This window comes from Dendrobium catenatum, unplaced genomic scaffold, assembly GCF_001605985.2.
Source record: "Dendrobium catenatum unplaced genomic scaffold, ASM160598v2 fragScaff_scaffold_763, whole genome shotgun sequence".
In the NCBI taxonomy this organism is placed as follows: domain Eukaryota; kingdom Viridiplantae; phylum Streptophyta; class Magnoliopsida; order Asparagales; family Orchidaceae; genus Dendrobium; species Dendrobium catenatum.
The window spans coordinates 933,337-939,336 of record NW_021319225.1 but is presented as its reverse complement, the minus strand read 5'-3'; positions in this window follow the sequence as shown (position 1 = coordinate 939,336).

The following is a 6,000-nucleotide window of genomic DNA, read 5'->3' as shown; positions in this document are numbered from 1 at the left end:
TCCCTCTAAACCTAATTTTCTTCCTATTTAAACTCCTAAACGGCCAAGGGACGGCTAGGATCTAATCTAAATGAATTTAGGAGGGAAATTAGGCTTAAGACCACGGGATTTTGAATTCTAAAACGTTAGAAATCAATTAGGGCATTAAATGGGATTAAATTTGGATGAATTTGACCAAAATAGGTCATGTTTGACCATGCAAGACTAGATTTGACCAAGGCATGAGTCAATCCAGTCAACATGGTCAATTAGACCCAAGTGGGTGGAGGATCGAGCCACGGAACCCATTAAATTAATTTAAAATTAATTTTAGGCTTAAAGGATCCAAATGGGTCAACCATGGTTGACTTGGCCAACTAGGTTGACCCAGGGTCCAAGCTCGAGCTCGACAGACTCGACTCGACCCATTGAACCCAATGGGGATGGCCATAAGGTCTGGCTTGGTCAAGTTGACCAAGTCAACTGTTCAGGCTCAAATCTGGGCAAAATCGAGGTCAACATCAGTGGTGCCCGACCACTTTAATTTTATGCAAATTCTGTGATGTAATAATAAGGGTACTTGCCTACGGACATTAAATTTGATAAATTTAATTTGATTGATTTATTTAATTGATTGTGCAGTAGAACTACCTGTTTTTCTAGTCTTTTTACCTGCATGCCAATTTTGATTTGACCTGGAATTCGATCGTAGGCTCTTAAGGACTTAATAATTTTTTCTACTTAAATCAAATTAAAAACTTCATGCTCACATATAAACTCTAACGATTTAAGAAGTAAGCCCCGGACCGCCGAAAGTTTTCATTTCATAGCATTCATTAAAATTCAAACTTTTAATCGAGTCAATTAGCATACATCATATTAGTAACTAATTTAAAAAAACTTTAAATCTTTAATTACATTAGCTTAAGCATCAAACCCAACATAAGTCAAATGGGTCAATTAGGATCCGCTCTAGATGTTGGCCCCGTTCTCAAAAACATATCTTAAATAATGTCCATACCCATTCTAACATTAAATGACTTGATACATGTTTTTAAAGCACCTAGGTGGTTTAGATGGCACCCCAATCCAGGCCGGGGTAAGTCCAGATATGCATTGCACTAGCTAGGTTCGGGTCACTTTTAAGTACCCAATTTAGACTTAGGTTCTAAGGCTAGCTCGGGCTATAAGACCTCAACCTCCGGGAATTGAATCCTAAATTTATAATAAAATTGATCACTTAAACATTAAATCACTTTCAATCAAATTTAAGCCCAACATTTAGGATAGGCTGGGGTGTTTCTGAAGTAATTCAGAATCTCAAAACACTCCCTACTCCTCTTTCTTTGACTCTGAAAATAACTGTTCAAACTTGAACCAATACCACTTGAAATTCCTACCCTTTTCTTCCTTTGATGTCAAACTTTGAAAATTCTTAAATAAAATTTACGCCGCTATTTTAATCGAGAGTTTTCGTAGGAAATTCCGATTTTCTACGATGTAATTAACTACGAGGGCTTGCGCTCGTAGGAGATTTAGAAACCCAGAAATTATTCAAAACCTATAATTTTTCAAAATCTCTAATTAATTTTCTTTGGGAAAATCAAACCCGACGATCATTATCGTCATTTTCGAACGACCCATGATAATTGATATCTTCTTTCTTTGGAGAGATATATCAATTATTATCGTGATTTCGATTATGAAATTAATGATCCTTTATCCTTTCATTTTGACCTTCCGAGGTCGAATGTAATTCTCTCTTTGAGTTTGATTACGATAATTTAGATTATAATTCTGAAATTTGAACCCATTAGGGAACGATATGATCGCCTTTCGAGACGATATATTATTTATAATGACGCGTTCAATTTTAAAATTTAAAATTTAATATTCCCAAAGATAATTAAATATTTTTTAAGACTATATATACTTAAATGATATTTTTTAATCATAAAACAGATGGTCGGCGGTGGTCAAGCGAGCTTGCTTGAGGTGTAATTAAATCGTTCTTGCTCAAAACTATACAATTTTGGTTTACCTAAAAAATGAACTAGAATGGTTTATAGTACATTAACTTTGTTTTACTTTACATTACTTTTTCTTCCAACCAAACAACAAGATTTTCAAAACCCCTGCATTTGGAATATTTTACACCCTTATGTAATTCAACTAAACATCCCCTAAGGCAACCAAAATGATCAAAAGCTAATTAAGAATAAGGATGTGTATTTGATTAATTTGATGTATAAATATATTAAATCAATTAATTTTGAATTTAAAGTTTAGAAAATTAAATTGATCGAACTATTTGAATCAAATTTTAACTTGGTTAGTTTGATTTTATTTTGAATGGATCTAAATGTATTTTTTTAATGTTAAATTAATTCTTTTTAGTTTAGTTAGCATGTGGAGAATATTATCAAATAATTTTTGTTGAAATTTATGATTTTGATTTGTAGAATATTAACATGCATATTGGGCTTTTTGTCACTAATTTATTTATAGTTTACCTATTTTTTTTAATTTAATATTTGAAAATTGAAATATAATATAATTTTTTAATTTTACCATTATGAAAAAATAAAAACATCAAAGTAATAATCAAAATCTAAGAAAATAATGTCAAATTTGCAATCAATAATTCAATTTATATTTTAACAACTTATTATGTGATAGAATTTTGGTGATGGTAGATAAAATTTATTATATTAACTTTGTATGAAAATTATGCACACAAACATTAAGAGAAATTCATAAAATTATCAACATTTTTTATAAAAAAATTCAAAAAAGGGGAAAAAATCACAAATATCATATGAATAAGATTGGAGCTTAGCCTCAGTCAATTAAAATTAATGTAAAGTTTACTAAGAGATCTATCTCATCTCTCAATACAAGCGTAATAACCATGTAAGAACAACTCTAGAATAGAATATCCATATGCATGGATGATGTTGGATGTTCTCATAGTTGATAGAAGTAGATGTTGCCTCCAAGAGTTTTGACCAATGATATTTATAATAACCTCTTCTCAAGAGAGAAAGCATCATTAATTAAATTATTTCAAATTAAAATTGCCATAGTGCCAACAACAGATTGTGCATGATTAGTAGTTATCTTCATTAAGATTTTGTTTATGATAACTTTCTTACTTCTTTTTAAATTGATTTTTTAGTACAAAAAAATTTTGAACTAGAAATTTTTGTACTAAAAAGTTGCTTTAAAAAACAGTAAGAAAGCTGCCGCAAACAAAACTTAAATTTAATAATTATGATTGTTGCATCCTGGAGTATTCGCGGCGGTAGAGAAATATATAGTTTAACGTCTTAGCATTATACGAAGATCCAGCACACAAGTAGATAAGAGAGAGGGTGTAGCGTTCATAAGGGACACCAGACACCAGAGCATTACGTGGAAACCCCTAAAAAGGGGGAAAAACCATGGGGCATGGCCCATTTTGAATGAATCCACTAGTATTTATAGTCGATTACAAATGAGGCCTTTATTTGGGAGAAGGCCTTGGCTTGATGTCATAAATATACATCATATAGAGTGCATTACATGGTGGTAATTACAATATATGTGTTTATTTTGTCGGTACGACCATAGTCGACAGGATGGAGATTAGAAAGATTGTTGTTTGGTGATGGAGGTCGGAAAGACCATAGTAGGCGAAGAAGGTCGGAAGAACCATAGTAGGCGAAGGAGGTCAGAAGAATCATAATCGGCAGAAGACCGGGGTCAGAAAGACCGTTGTCTGTTGATGGAGGTCGAAAGGACCATAGTAGGTGACAGAGATCAGAAGGACCGTAGTCGGCAGGAGATCGGGGTCAGAAAGACCGTTGTTTGTTGATGGAGGTCGGAAGAACCATAGTAGGTGACGAAGGTCAGAAGGACCGTAGTCGACTGGTGACCGGGGTCAAAAAGACTGTTATCTGTTGATGGAGGTCGGAAGGACCATAGTCGGCAGAAGATCAGGGTCAGAAAGACCATTGTCTATTGATGGAGGTCGGAAGGACCATAGTAGGCGACATAGGTCGGAAGAATCATAGTTGGAAGGAGACCGGGGTCAGAAAGATCATTGTCTGTTGATGGAGGTCAGAATGACCATATTACGCGACGGAGGTCAGAAGGACCATAGTCGGCAGGAGATCAGGGTCAGAAAGATCGTTGTAGACGGGCGGTACTCTGGTAGAACTTTGGGTGTCAGGTGGCGGCCCAATAGATATCCTGGCCTCAGGTGGTGTCCTGGTGGAGCACAGGGCCTCAACTGGCAGTTTGGCAGAAGTCCGAGCCTTAGGTGGTGGACTGGTGAAGCACAAGGCCTCAAGTGGCGGTTCGATGGAAGTCCGAGCCTTAGGTGTTGGTCTGGTGAAGCACAAGGCCTCAAGCGATGGTTAGGTGGAAGTCCGGGCCTCAGGTGGTGGTCCGGCGGAGCAACGGCGTTAGGCGGTGGTTCGGCGGAGCAAAGGCGTTAGGCGGTGGTCCAGCGGAGCAACGTCATCAGGTGGTGGTCTGGTAGAGGTGAGGACCTCAAGTGGTGGTCCGGCGGAGCAACGGCGTTAGGCGGTGGTCCAATGGAGGTTAGGGCCTCAAGTGGTGGTCCGGCGGAGCAACGGCGTCAAGCAGTGGTTTGGCGGAGGTCAGGGCCTCAAGTGGTGGTCCGGAAGAACAACAGCGTCAGGCGGTGGTCCGGTGGAGGTGAGGGCCTCAAGTGGTGGTCCGGCGGAACAACGACGTCTGGCGGTGGTCCGACGGAGGTGAGAGCCTCAAGTGGTGGTCCGGTGGAAGCCCGTCGGTGGTCGAGGAAGGCGAGGGCCTCAAGCGGCGGAGTTGAGGGCCTCAAGTGGTGGTTTGGCAGAGCAACGGCGTCAGGCGGTGGTCCAGCGGAGGTGAGGGCCTCAAGTGGTGGTCATGCGAAGTTTCGGCGGTGGTCCGGCGAAACTCCGGCGATGGTCAAGGAGGAGCTTCTTCCTTCTCTTCTTCTCTTCTTGCTTCTCTCCTTTTTCAAGAGAAACGAGGGGTCTATTTATAGATTTTCTGGAGTGGCATGGCCCATAAATAGGCAAGAGTGGTTGGATGAACGGCCGATATTGAATCCCTTAATCGTGTACCGTTCGTTAGACATTTGAAGACCTTAATGATGTCAGAATTTAGCGATCTTGGGATCGTTGGATTCGTCTCGTCGAGGCGCTCGATTTGACTATAAGCTCGTCAAGTTTGGAAACCATTTGGTAACTCAAACTGTGGTACGAAGATTCCAATAGTGCTTCGAGTCCTTAATTTGGACTCATTTGGGCTCGGATTGAGTTGAATTTGGTGTCGTTGGGTTTGTATTTTCGAGACGCTCAGTTCGACTATAAGTTTGTTGGATTCGTAGCTCAGATGATCCTGGATTTAATTTTTGAAGTTTCCAGCTTGATTTTGCATCGAGATTCGTGCCCGATCAAGATAATTTTTGGAGGACATATCAATAATTGTTATGTGTGCTAGTTTCATCATCTAGCTATAACTATAAGATTTCTAATGTACTAATTTATTAATATTGTTGATATAAGCATGCAGTTGAGATTCTACCATGAAAGAAATTGTAATGATTGGCATGCTTTTTCAAGATTTTCTATGTCCTCAAGAGAATCTTATTTCTTTAAAGCTTATCTTCTCTTCAAATGAAATAAAATATCTTGACTAGATTTATTTACTTATTTTATTTGTAAAGATTACAATAACCATTTAACATGTTCTTCATAAACAAATAAATATAAAGAATCTATAAATGCATCATGTAAGTATTAGAAATAATGAAGGTGAATCTGCATGAAAATTTGTATAATTGAATATTTTAAATACATTATATATTTATATATATATCTGCACTTTCTTGTACGTTTAAACCTAAAAATTTCAAGTAGTCAGGTCCAACGGCTAGTTGAGCGCAGACGGTAAAGGTTCCTTCTCACATTCCCATTATTCCACGGTGACCGTTGTGCTCTCTCTCTTTCTCTCTCGCCGAAAAAG